We start from the raw sequence: 14,229 nt of genomic DNA, 5'->3' as shown, positions 1-14,229 counted from the left end.
TGTCATGGACTTATAGCTTAAGCTGGCCTCAAATTTGTGATTTATCTGTCTCAGCCTCCCAAGTGCTAGGATTATAGATGGGGCCCACCCTGCCTGCCAGTTGCTTGACATTTTCTTAAGAGTATTTTTTTCATTGTTTTGTTTTGTTTGTTTGAAACATGGTCTACGTAGCTCAGGCTGACCTTGAATCTGATATGTAGCCAAGGCTATCCTTGAACGCCTGATCATCCTTCCTACTTCCAGGCTTCCAAGTACTGGAATTAGGATTACAAACATAAGCCATCCTGCCTGGCTAAGAATGCTTATTTAATGAAGTGTTTCAGATATACAGAAGTAGAGAGACTAGTGCAAGAGACCGCACATCTAGGCAACTCCTTGCTATTTGTTTACGTGACATTATCACCAGTTGAATTTCGTAAGGTGCTGTGCTCCTGCTGCAGAGTTGGTCTAGACCTTCCTGCCTATTGAATGTAGTCAGGTAGAGATCCCTGGCTAGTGTATTATAATTGCTAGTATATCTCTATACTGGTGGCCGTTTCTACACCTTTTGTTTGTTTTTTCTTGAAATTGTTTATTTTATTATTTTTGTGTACGAATGTTTTGTCTTCATATGTATCTGTGTACCATGTGCATGTGGTGCCTTTCAGGCCAGGAAAGGGCGCTAGATTCTCTTGGACTGGAGTTATAGATGGTTGTGAGCTGCCATGTGGGTGCCGGCAATTGAACTACTATCCTCTGGGATAACAGTCAGTTCTCTTAAGCACTGAGCCATCCCTCCAGCCTCTGGTTTTTGCCTTTTGTATTTTGAGACCGGGTCTCTGTAGCCTAGGGTGGCCTGGAATTTGCAGTGATTTTCTTGCCTCTGTTTCCCAAATGCTGGGATTAGAAGTATTTAGCTTCAAGCTTAATTTTTTTCTTTTCTTTTTCTTTTTTTTGTTTTTTGTTTTTGTTTTTTTTTGTTTTTTGTTTTGTTTTTTTTTGTTGTTTTGTTTTTTTTTTTTTTTCGAGACAGGGTTTCTTTCTCTGTATAGTCCTGGCTGTCCTGGAACTCACTCTGTAGACCAGGCTGGCCTCGAACTCAGAAATCTGCCTACCTCTGCCTCCCAAGTGCTGGGATTAAAGGTATGCGCCACCACCACCTGGCCCAAGCTTAATTTTTTAAAAACTAAATACACATATTTATGTATGTGTGATATATAATGTATGTGTCTCTGTACTCATGGAAACTAAACGTCTCCATGCCATTGTCTTCCTGAATGCTCTCTAACTGGATTTTTTTAGGTAGGGTCTCTTAGTAGCCTGAAACTTACCAGTTGGCTACATTTCTAGCTAGTACCCCCCAGGGATTCTCTTGTGTCTTTCTCCTCAGCACTAGGATTACTGGTGTTTGGTACCACACCCGAATATTTATGTGGGATCTGGGACCTGAGTTTGATAGGGGTAAGGCTCCAAAGCAAAGGAGCTGTGCAGTTGTTCCTGTAGTTTGATCCCTTACCCCTGTCTCTTGTAGCCCTGAGATGAATCTAATTTCATCAGTTTCCCACACACTCATTCTCCCCTGTCCTTCAGCTTATCCGTTGAGGTCAAGGAAATGAACAAAGAGCCCTTTTCTTGTCAGAGTGTTGAAGATTCCCGGGTGTGCTTGGGAGGAGGCAGGACAATTGTTAGGATGAGGCTGACTGGCTTCATAGCAAGTTCCAATTCAAACTGGGCCACATAGCAAGACTCTAGCTCAAAAATAATTTGTTTGAAGATTCCTATTCTAATAACAGTAATACACAGAACCGTTTTCTTAACTATTAAGCTACAAATTGTTTAGACTTGAGCATGTCTAGTTTTACTGCTGGAGCTTAATGAGTTAATTCCAGTATATAGTGTCCTTGCTGGGTTTTGTTCTCACTTGTGCAGTGCGCCTGGCATCTTAATATTTGTTTTCACCATTTAAAAAATAACCTTATAGTGATGGTAGATGTATTTTTTAGAGGTTTTCTGTAATTTTGCTTTTAGAAAATGCTCATTATAATGCTGTTGGAAAGTAAATGCCACTTTGGAATTTGATCAGCTTGCTTCAATCCCAGAATGCTTTTCCTGTGAGCAGTTGAGATCCACATGCAGATATTGCATTCTTAGATATACTACTAAGGGCAGATGTTTTTGAGATGGGGTCTCATGATGTGGCCACAGTGCGTAGCTGAAGCTGGCCTCATACTTGTGGCAGCCCTCTTGCCTTACCCTCCGGGGTGCTAGTATCACAGGTATAAGTTTCCAGATTGTAATATTTTAAAGGGAGCTTTGTCCAAATATATACCCGATTTAGCACATAATTTAAAATTGAGGATTCACTAGATTTTCTTTTTATGAGCATATTACATTGGATCTAGAAGTTTTGTGTATCCATAGATTATATACTTAATTGGTCTCTGCATTACCTAAATCTTTAACTACTCGCCAGAGATGTCAGATGGTTTTTGGTTTTTCAGAGAAATACAGGATTTATACTTTATTGTCTATATAATATTCTTGGTCATGATTCTTCCCAGCATCTTGAACAGACTGATATATTCACTTTGTTTTGATTACAAAACATTGACTAAATGACACATCATGATTCTCTTTGAATTTCTTTAACTCAAGAATCGTAAGAGTATTCATGTGCAGTTTGGCTTCTCTTTTCCAAGTAGGAATTTGTAGATACTTTTCTTCATCTCTTTCCTACTCTTGGTTAGAGCAGATGGAACAAACTGTGGGCTCAGTTTAGTACTTGCCTAGAGGGAAGCAGTGTCCTGCTGTCTTGATTTTGATCAGCCAAGGCTAAGCAGACAGCTGTGTTTAAGCTTCACTCTTTTGATTTGTGTTGCCTGAAGTTTTCTTCCCAGAGGTATCCATGTGAACATCTAGGCATGTACTTGCCATCTTCACATGCCTCAGATATAGATTTTTAAAGGTTATTAATTTTCTCCCTTGGCCTGATTCATCTACTTCTTACCAACAACCCAGAAAGGATTAGTATGGCTAGCTTTTATGTTGTTTGGCAAGAGAGCCAGTTGGAAAAGCTGAGAGGTGAGGGGTACTCATTTATTTCCTATGCTACAAGTTTCCTAAATACACTTATCTCCCCAAATAGCCAAATTTGTAAAAAAAATGTTTATATGATATTTATGAATTATAGAGCTTTATCAAATTAGATGAATGCTTCCTGGTTTGTCATTTAGGGTAGATGATAAGCAAGGAAAGTCTGCATCTTTCAGGCTTAAAGCTTTAAAATGAGTTCATTTCAGTAAGTAATATGTATGACACATCTACTAGGTTTATTCGTAAATGAACGGTTTTAACTCCACCTGAGTTAAGGTAGCTCTGGTTCAGGAGGCCAGAACAGAAACTAAATCTACAGTTGTATCTGTGCTAATTGCAGTAAAGCCATTTAAGCATAGATGCTAGCTTACCTAATTTTTCTTCAAGTTGGTTACTTGCTGTCTACTGACAACTTAAACTTTTAACCCATGTCTAGTAAACTCTATTGAGTATTTGTTTCTGTTAAAACTATACGTAACTATACATAACTATAGGTCTAGCTCCTACTTAACAAAATATTTATGCACTAATTTTGTTTTATGTATGAGTGCCTGAGTGTATGTATGTGTTCTACATGCTCACATGTACTAGAAGAAACTGAAAGAGGATGTTGGGTTGGCTGGAACTGGAATTACAGGCAGTTATGAGCTACCTAACGTGATACTGGGAAGTGAATCTGGGTCCACTGAAAGAACAGCCAGTGCTCTTCAGTCCCCTCTTACTTTTTTTCTTAAGGCACAGTCTCAAGTATACCAGGTAAGTCTCAAACTCAGTCTGTAGCTGAGGATGTCCTTGAATTCTTGATCTTCCTCTCTTACTCTGAAGTACTGAGGATATAGGCTACCATGTTAGGCAGCCTTTTTTGTGGTGCTCAAGAATGAAAGTTGGGCCTTGTGTATGCTAGAAAGCCCTCCATCCCAAGCTAGATTCTATTTTAATATTTTCAAACACATTGCTGTTTCTCAAAACAGGCTACGTGTGCCCCACTCAGATGTAAAACCCCTATTTCCACTTCAATAAGGTCTGTTTAAAGTCAGGCAAATGTAAGTACATCTTGATGAAACAGTAAAGGCAGAAGAATGGAGCTGTAATATGAAAACACTTTGGGATTTATATGAATCCTAGTGTCGGATACTGAAGGCTGCACTTTCCAGGGCACATTTGTAATTTGATTGCTGAACCTGAACACAGCAGCCTTTTCCAGCTTTACCTCTCCTCGGGCTCTGTCAAAAGCTTTTTATTAAATAGGATACATTGTGACCTTTTTTCCCTTTCCTTTGAAAAAATATTTTACTATTAAGCCTTAAGACTCAGAGATTTATTGTGAAGTTAATGAAACTTTAGTTTCAGAACTTCTGTCTGCATTAACTTCCCTCTAAGACTCTGGAAAGTCTCAGATATGTTCATATGAATATGTGTTTTGTTTGCTTTCTTTGAGACTGGGCTTCACTATAACCCAAGCTGGCTTTGAACTCATGACCTTCTGTATACTTGCTTCACTTTGCCTGACTTATTTTGCTTTTATGTTGGAATTTAGCCAAAAGGCTAAGAAGTGATATAGGTTCTTTTTGTGTAGCCAAGGCAGGATTTGAGCTTGCCTCTGTCTTGTAAGGGCAGGGATTGTAAATATGTTCTACTACGCCCACAGTCATGGTTTATACAGTTTGCAAAAGCAATTTTTAACTGTCTTTTAATAGACTACTGTCCTTTCCACTTTACCTCTCCCTCTTAACAAAGATTCCCTTTGTGCTGAATGGTTGAAGTATATATGAGCATTTGGACAATCTAAGGTTGGGGTGGTCGAGTTGGAGCTATGCGTAGTTTAATCTTACTAGGCTATTTGGCTTTGGGTGGTTGGCTCTTGGTTTGGTTTGTTTAGTGAAGGTTTTTTTTTAAAGATTTATTTATTTATTATATATGAATACACTGTAGCTGTCTTCAGACACACCAGAAGAGGGCATCAGATCTCATTACAGATGGTTGTGAGCCACCATGTGGTTGCTGGGATTTGAACTCAGGACCTCTGGAAGTGCAGTCAGTGCTCTTAACCACTGAGCCGTCTCTCCAGCCCTAGTGAAGTTTTTATTAGGAATTATGGTATATAAGAATGGCTCTCCATCGATTATGCTGCCTCCCCCAGGATCTTAGCATGTAGATGCCAGGCCTGAAAGAAAGCATAATTTTATATAAATTTACATAATTGTACATAAGTTTTTTTATAAAAATATAAAAGAATAGCATTCCCTCAGAGGGTATATAAGATTAGTCACTGCACAAGGAATTATGAAACGCCCTGAAATCTTATAGTTTATGTGTGAAAGAAACTCAAGACTTTCCTCCAACTTGCCAACAGCTATAAAAACTGAATGCTTAATTGTAATACTGGAAAGGACCTTTCCAACAATGGCTGAACAAATATTCTAGGACTAGTGATGCTTAAGGGTAGGTCCAGCATTCTATCATCAGCATTGTAGAACAGACAGAGGAAACTACCATTCAGTCTGCAGGAAAAATGGAATTATTTTTCTATACAGAAAATGATTTTATGAAATCACCAGCACCAAATAACTGTGTAGTTGAAAGTATAGGTAAAGAAACTTGATTATAGAGATGTTTCAAATATCATTAATTAAAACGTTAGTTTTATGGAAGTTTATGACACTTTTGTGTGTGTTTGACTGACTCTCACTATGTAGAGATGTTCTGGAGCTCTCAATATAGACTAGCCTCCAAGCCTTAGAGGTGCACGCGCTGCTTTCTTTCCAGTGCTAGGATTACAGATGTGCATCACCTTATCTAACTAAACCTTTATCTCTGGAAAGTTGATAGTTTGTGCTCTTTCTCTTGCTTGCTCTGTTACTCTCACATTCACTCTCACACACATGTAGTAAAAAAAAAAGATTTAAAAGAAGTTTGTAACTTGTAGTTTCTTTGTGCATGTAAGTGCGTGACAGTCTTGCTGTTTGGCTCAGGCTGGCCTTCAACTCTTGATCCCTTTGCCTCTGAGTGTTGGGATTACAGGCTTGTACCTCAATGGTCCAATGTAACTTGTAATTTTTGTTTTATATTCAAACTACTTAATTTGCTATTTGTAGTTTTATGGGCTTTTTTTTTCCATATAGAAGGTGCCTCCAATTGTTTGTCTCAGAGGCCCTCAAAAGGGGATTTGTTTCTTCCTAGGTACCATTTATAAAATTGCCTTTGTCCAGAAATAATTTGTAGTCAGAATGTAGTTCAATATGGCAATATACAAATACTAATCACTTTTTAAAGAATTAAAAGGTTTAAATTTTCTGGATCATAACTTTTGAGGTTATACTATGTTGCCAGTGTCTTTTTATGTGTAAATGATGCAGGGCCGTAGACATACAAGACAAATACTCTAGCACTGGACTCTATCCACAGCTTCTGTGCAGCCAATTTTAAAAGCAGGTTTTGGAAAACAAAATTGAGATTTAGGCAAGGAGCCCTTGCTAGTGTTGGGAGTGAAGCAATAAAGCCGCGATGTTGAAATGAATAAGGCTGCTTTATTGAATCAGTAGAAGACATTGAAGCTTTAACTCAAAGAGAGTGGGGAGCCAGGAAGTCTCTAATTCTGAAATAAATGGAATGACACTATTTACCTTTTTAGCTTTAGCGTTTAAATTCATCTTGGGAATTTTGTCTAAAATTGTATTGTTATTGAGTGTAATATTCTTATTTTTCCTGCTAGAGCTATCACAGTAGACTTTAAAGGGATTAACCTGAAGTTTAATTGAATTACCCCAGTGGTCTGTTCAAGGGAAACATAACATGGGCAGATAATGTGAAGATCTTTCTCTGTGATTGTTTGGCTTTTGTGAAGTGGGAATGTAAAATCAAATTTTGTTAGATAGAAGAATTGAATGGCTACAAAGGTTAATGCCTTATTAACCTGAAACTTAGAATGCTAACTTTTAGAGGATGTTCCCCCTTTACTCATGGAAGTGTAGCTTACTCCCTTATATAGAGTAGCCCTTAACAGTGATCTCCTGGGGAACTGGGGAGATTGTTCAGTGCATAAGTGTTTGCTGCACAAGCAGGAGAACCAGAGGACCAGAATTTGGATCCCTTGCACCCAGGTAAATTCCAGGTGGGCGTAAAATGAAGTGGCGAGTGATGGAGGATGGCAGTGGCAGTACATGTACCTGAAAACGTGTGCTCTCACAAGTGGGAACACATAAATACATATGCACTATACACCATGCACATACTGGAAAAGGATCTAGTGCTAGCAGTTAACTAAAGTCCTCCTGTGGTTCAATAGACACGTTCTTTGTTCCTCTTAGGATTACTTAAGGTTTTTGTTAAAAGGGAGCATGTGCATTGATTGTTTTTCAAACTGATGCCCTCTTACAACACTATAAATTAGGATAAAACAACATTCTGATTATTATAAATATTGGTGAATAGGAACTGTAGAGCTTTCTGTCCTTGTAGAGGACCAGAGTTCAGTTCCCAGCACCCATATGGCTGTTCACAACCATCTGTAACTCCAGGTTCAGAAAATTTCATGCCCTCTTGTGGACTCTGGACATCAGCCATGCATATGAAACACACACATACAATGCCAGGCCAACAGTCACATAAAATAAAAACAAATAAATCTTAAAAATAAATATTAATGAGTAATCATGCATCCACAAAGACAATGTCAGTTATTCAAAGAAGCTTAGGTTCTGAAATCTAGTCCAAAGATCAAAGGAAAGTCAATTCCAAGATAAAACCTAGCAGCAGGGAAGTGGTATATTTCTCTTTTTTACTGCTGCATTTGGATTTTTACATGAATAACATGCATTTGTTGTATATTTTTGAAGCAATTGAAATCTATTAGAATGAGATTTGACAAATTATTCAATTTACACATAGCTTACTTTGTGAAAAGTACAGTTTATTTTTTTTTACAAATCTATGAAATCTTTGTCTCATCTTAAAATATTTGAAGTTTTAGATTGTTTTTGAATTATTGCCTTAGTTCTAAGAATTGCCTTTTGCAGGCTCATAATTGACTTAATAGTTGTAAGCTTTATTTTGATTGGTGGAATCAGTTAAATACTTGCTGTTTGTGTGTGTGCATGCATATGAGAGACAGATACTCATGTGTGGAGATTAGAAGACAAGTTGTTGGATTTGGTTCTCTTCTTTCATAATATATGTTCTGGGACTCAATCTTGAGTTGTCATACTTGGTGGTAAGTACCTTTATCCACTAAGCCATCTTTCTGGCACAGTTTTAAGCTTTTATAGAACAATAGAGCTAAAAAGGAATATTTGTGTGGTATATTCAGGAAACTGAAGAGATGGGATGGTTTTTCTAAGATTTTTACTTTTTATATTGTCTCAGAATAGAACATACAGTTTATATAGAAATTGTATGTAGAAAAGTGTACTACATCTGAATTTCTTCCCTCCCTTCTTTCTTTGTTTCTTTGTTTCTTTTCTTTCTAGGTAAGGTCCTACTATGTAGCCCCAGCTGACCTGGAACTCACTGTATATTCCAGGTTGGCCTCAAACTTGCATTGCACTGATCTTTCCTCTTTAGCCTCTTAAGTGTTGAAGTTGCAGGTATGAGCCACCATTCCTAGTCTAAATTTCATGTTCAACACTTCAAGAGACTTACAAAGTTATAGGCACTAATAGAAATTATATGGATAATTACCACCCTCTCTACATTGTGGTGGTGGTGGTGGTGTAGCATCAAAGGTGACGCGTAGTAGATGACCGTGGAGCTGTGCTCCTTCTGTCCGCAGGCAGGTGCCACTGCACCTGTTGTTGTTAAGATCACAGAGTCCTATTAGTTTGCTTTCCTTTGTTCTCACCCACTACTTCCTTCTAACCAGTTTATACTCCTCTGTCTCTAGTGCTTCCTAGGCTGTTCTGATTACACTCAAAGGGATGCGACATAATGGAAAATAGTTTCTCTGAAAATGAAAACAACAGCATTGTTTCCTAATACAAAATTCTGTAGTAACTTTGGCACAGTGTGTGGCATTGGAGGAGGTGATTTAGGGACGAGAGGAGTATATGAAAGGAGAGCTGCTCAGGCCTAGAATCACAATGCTTCCAGCAATTTCCAGCTCTCCACAGCCTTGCCTGCTTTGCCTCACCATTGTCTCTAGCAGTCAGTACAATGCCAGGCGCATAATGGACACTCAGTAAATATGTGCTAGGTAAATAAATGCCAACTTAGGACCCAAGGTTTTGGCACTAAGAACTGTCCTGTGATGATTCTGAGCTATTGTGTGACCTTTTTCTCAAAAGGAGGTTTTGCTTCCTTTGAAACTTTGGGTTCCTAAAGTCTCTTTGTTGTCATACCCCAAAGTGATCTGTGCTAAGCATGACTATCTAGCTTTAAAACATAGAAATAGAAGTAACTAAATTAGGTTGTGTCTTCTTCATCTGCACTATGAATACTGGGAAATATTACTTTTTATTTATTATTGTTGTTTGAGATAGGGTTTCATCAAGCCCAAGCTGGCCTCAAACTTGCTATATGGGCTTAACCCCCCACATAAGCAAAATAGGTTACAAAACATTTAAAAAGACATATCGGCTATGATATATTGAAACTTCAAAAGAAAAAGAATCATTTAAGTTAGTACTTTTAAATATGCAGTGGTCCCCACCTTAGGGTTGTGAAAGAGTCTTCAGCAGTGAGGGAAGCGTTTTATATATGCCTCGCTGGTATCACAGGCACTAGCCATTATGAGTTCTTCACTTGTAGGGAGTAAAGTGCAGTTATGGGATTTTTAACCTTACTTGAATTTCTTACTTTAAAAAAATTCATGTAGAACCAGATGTGGTAGCACATATCTGTCTGCATTCAGAAGGTTGAGGAGGGATGATTGTGAGCTTGGAGTAAACAGGAGCCATAGTTACACCCTATATAAACATATTGCCATTTAATAATCTTGACTTTTTTTAGGTGTATAATAATTAGGATTTTTTCCTTTAAATTTTTTCTCATTTTTGCATTAAAATCAGAATTCTAGGCATTTTTTATTTTTGTGAATGTTAATGTCACCAAATAGAATAGGTCCCCGTCTTGGCGAGTATAAAAACTAAAACAAGTACAGCTGAAACATAAGGGCATGGAGAAAGACTTATTACCTGCAGCAGTGAAGGTGATTGCAGTATTGTTCCCAAAGCAGTGCTTGCCTGTTACCAAGGAAGCTTGGGGCTTTTTTTTCTTTTATTCAGGAATCCTACATATTTTCATGTAGGAGCTGGCCCATTGTTGAGCATGCTCAGTTAAGCAGCACATTCCTGACTGTATTCAGTTTAAGGTCATAATTTAAGAAGGAAAGATAATAGCCGGGCAGTGGTGGTGCACGCCTTTAATCCCAGCACTTGGGAGGCAGAGGCAGGCGGATTTCTGAGTTCGAGGCCAGCCTGGTCTACAGATTAAGTTCCAGGATAGCCAGGGCTACACAGTGAAACCCTGTCTCGAAAAACCAAAAAAGGAGAAGGAGGAGGAGGAGGAGGAAGAGGAGGAGGAGGAGGAGAAGGAGAAGAAAAGATAATAGACGAAGTTTGTGTCATGCTTAGCCTAAGATAGTGGAGCACATGTTCAAAAGATTAGGACAATGAATGCTTCTGGGCATGTCCAGTTTGTATCATAAAGTTTTAGCTGAAAAGAAGATAACTATTTGAAGGTATCTTAATGTAGGAGTTTACTCCTGAATGTTTCCGCCCCTGAATGTTTCTGCCCCATGTAACGGCTCTCAGAAATGCATGTACAGATTCATTAAACACCAGCAGCACCAGCAGCAGCATTAGGCAGCAAAGTGCCACCATTCCTGAAATCTCCCTGTACTTACACATAAGCCCTGACAACCAGTGTTCTATTCTCCCACTTCCCCTTTAGCTAGACTGTTTAAATTACCTTAAAGCCTTTTCTTTGCAACACTCAAGATTACCAGAGGTCCTTGCACAGACTAAGAAAATATACTACTATGCTACACTCATATTTGTTTCCTTAATTAGAATGTCATGGGCCTCAGATGAGTGAGAGTAAAAGAAATCTATTTAATAACATGAGGAACTGCATCGATAGTGGCTACCATTCATTATATTGTATCTTTTAAAAAGCTATATGTCTATAAACTATAATTTGAAAAAATAATTTGTTTTAATTTTTTATTATTTTATATGTATGGGTGTTTTTCCTGCATGTAGTTTTATGCCTTCAGAGAGCATTGGAGGCCCTGGTACTAGAGTTACAAATAAGGTTGTGAGCTGCCACGTGGGTGATGGAGGATTGAACCAGGGTCCTCTGCAAGAGTAGCAAATACTCTTACTGAGCCATCTTTCCAGCCCCAAGCTTTATTTATTTTTATTTTCTATATATAGGTGTTTTGCCTCCATGTGTATCTGTGCACCATGTACATGTGTAGTGCCCATGGAGGCAAGAAGATCATGCTGAGTCTAGATGATTGTGGAACTGGAGTTACAGATGGTTGTTAGCTGCAATATGTTGCTGGGAATGGAATCCCTGTTTTCTGAAAGAGGAGTCAGTGCTCTTAGTCATCTTTCTAGACCCTGTATGTTGTCTTTTAAGGCAAGGTCTTACTTTTGGTCCAGGCTGGACTATAATTTGCACTACAGCCCATGCTGACCTTGAACTCACAATGTTCCTACCTTATCTTCCTGAATACAGGAATAACAGGAGTCCATCATCATGCATAGCTTTTATTTCTCTGCTTTTTCATGGAAAATGTTATATGATATAATCTAAAACCAATGTAAATTATTTTTCCATTTCTATTTTGAATCATTTATGCTAGTGCTCTCTTCTAAAACTTAAAAAATAAAGCTAGTCAATTATAGTTATCTGAGCCGCAGGAACCTCTGTGCCATGATCACATTTCAATCTTTATTTGTTTTTTTGAGACAGGGTTTCTCTGTGTAGCCTTGGCTATCTTGGAACTAACTCTGTAGACCAGGTTGGCCTTTAACTTGGAGATCTGCCTGCCTCTGCCTCTGCCTCCTGAGTGCTGGGATTAAAGGTGTGCACCACCATTGCCTATCCATATTTCAAATGTTTATCAAATGCATTGTTATCAGTTACAAAGATAAAGGAAGAAATAAGAAAATTAAGTTTATTAGCATATGCAAAGGGAGCTAGAGAGATGACATAGTTAAGAGCATGGTCTGTTCTTCCAGAATGTGTGGGTTGGATGCCCAGAACCTACAAGATGTCTAACAACTACCTGACACGCCTGTTTTATGGGATACTGTGACCTGTTCTGGTTTCTTTTGATACTACATATACATTTTGCACAGATACACATGTAGACAAAACACCCAAACACATTTTTTAAAATCTAAAGGAAAAAATTAAACAGAATATTTAACTGTACAATTATCACAGAGAATTTAAAAGGAGATTACCTACCCTTTCCTTCTAATCTTCTAAGTACCTCTTGTTTCCCTTCTCTTTCATACCATTTAACACCACTACCATCTGCCGGCTGGCCCAAACTAGAAAACTAAGTCATCCTACTCAGTGTCCTTATCATTTATCCATATCTCTATCTGTATTGGCTAAGCATGTCTTAGGACTGCCTCTGTTCCCTTTTTTCTCCTGCCCATGTCTTAATTCAGCGGATGTATTATGCTATTCTTGCAGTTGGAGTAGCATCCTAGTTAATATTTCTCCAGTCACCCCATCTTCTTCTATACTGCTTCTGCAATAGTTCTTATCCAAAATACAGATCTCATACCTTCTTCCTGTGTAACTTTTTCATGGCACTCTATTACCACTAAGGTAAAGTACAAACTATTTATTATTGACATAAGAACTCATAATAGAACACTTCTTTCATCCCCAGGCTATCACACTTTTCTACATTTGTGCTTCCATTTGTCTGCAGTTTCCTCATATCATGAATCCATTTGTCTTTTAGTACATATTATTTTTTCTAAGGGACCTTTTTTGAGCTGTAGTCTCAGGGATTAATGGTTAACTACCTTCTCTATATTCTCTGTCCCAGTGTTGATCCATGTGAGTGTGTCATGTTCAGCGTTGGGTCCTAAGAATCCCATTTCCTAGCACATATAACAAATGCTTGGTAAATATTAGCTGTTCCTTGTTTACATTTATTTTATAACTCATTTGTGCTACAAAGAACTTTCCTACTTATAAAAACCCTGGAAGATAATAGGGCACATCCTTCCCCTACTCCTGTGTTTGTGGGTTGGTACTGGGAAGTATACAGGGCCTTGTGAATGCAAAGCATTCACTCTACCAATGAGCCATACTTTCATCCTTATTACCTTGTATTTTATATTTTAAAAGGGTTGTTTATTTATATACACGGGTGTGAGGGCTCATGGATCCTCAAAGGACAGAAGTGAGCTTCTAGTATCCTCATCTATCACCTTCTCCCTTTCCCTTTTGGGGGAAATTTCTTCTTACATTTTTCTCAGCTATGGAAGCCAGCAAGCCCCAACAATCCTCTTGTCTCTGTCCCACTCTGAGCTAAAGCATGGATTGTTGGGATATGATGCTGGGATATGAATTCTGGTCCTCATGATTACATAGCGGATGTTTTTAAGTATTGAGCCATTTCTCCAGCTCTAACTTTCATTTTCTATAGTAGTCTCATTTTCTGTATAACTTTTTAAATATGAATAATATGACACATTGCAATAACTGATGACTAGATATGTTAGGAAAATATAGTCTATATTTTCTTGTGAAGTTCTAGCATGTACTTGTTAGTGTACATTCATAGGCCTGACTGGTACCACATGGAGCCCACACATTGCTCTTATAGGAAGACAAGACATTTTGTGTGTCTTTCCAGTGAGAGTAGCAAAAATGAAAACTTCACTGAGAAACCACTATTTTCTAGTGCTGTTATTTATTTCATTTTTGAGTGTTGATTGATATTCTCTTCCTAAAATTCATTTTATTTTTAAAATTTGTTTTGTTGAGATTTTGATATTTTGGAATTTATCTCATTTCTATCCCTTTCTTTCCCCTCGCCATTTCCTCCTATGTCCCCCTATACTTCTCTCAAATTTATGCCCTCTTCTTTAATTATTGTTGCTACATGTTTTCACACACATACACGTTGCATGTAGCTTTAGCTACCCTGCCTAAGCTCCAGGAGCAGACTGCACTACCAGCCCC

The 14,229-nt window shown here is 38.1% G+C and overlaps 1 protein-coding gene across 4 annotated transcripts in view; it reads left to right on the top strand.

Annotated features, from left to right (window-relative positions):
* The window catches only part of Atp7a (ATPase copper transporting alpha), an 87,148-nt gene that overhangs the window by 36,101 nt on the left and 36,818 nt on the right, over positions 1-14,229 (top strand). The window lies entirely within an intron of this gene.

The sequence above is a fragment of the Grammomys surdaster genome, unplaced genomic scaffold, assembly GCF_004785775.1.
Source record: "Grammomys surdaster isolate TR1022 unplaced genomic scaffold, NIH_TR_1.0 207, whole genome shotgun sequence".
In the NCBI taxonomy this organism is placed as follows: domain Eukaryota; kingdom Metazoa; phylum Chordata; class Mammalia; order Rodentia; family Muridae; genus Grammomys; species Grammomys surdaster.
Note: the sequence above shows the minus strand (reverse complement) of the source record. Positions and strands in the feature narration are given on the sequence as shown.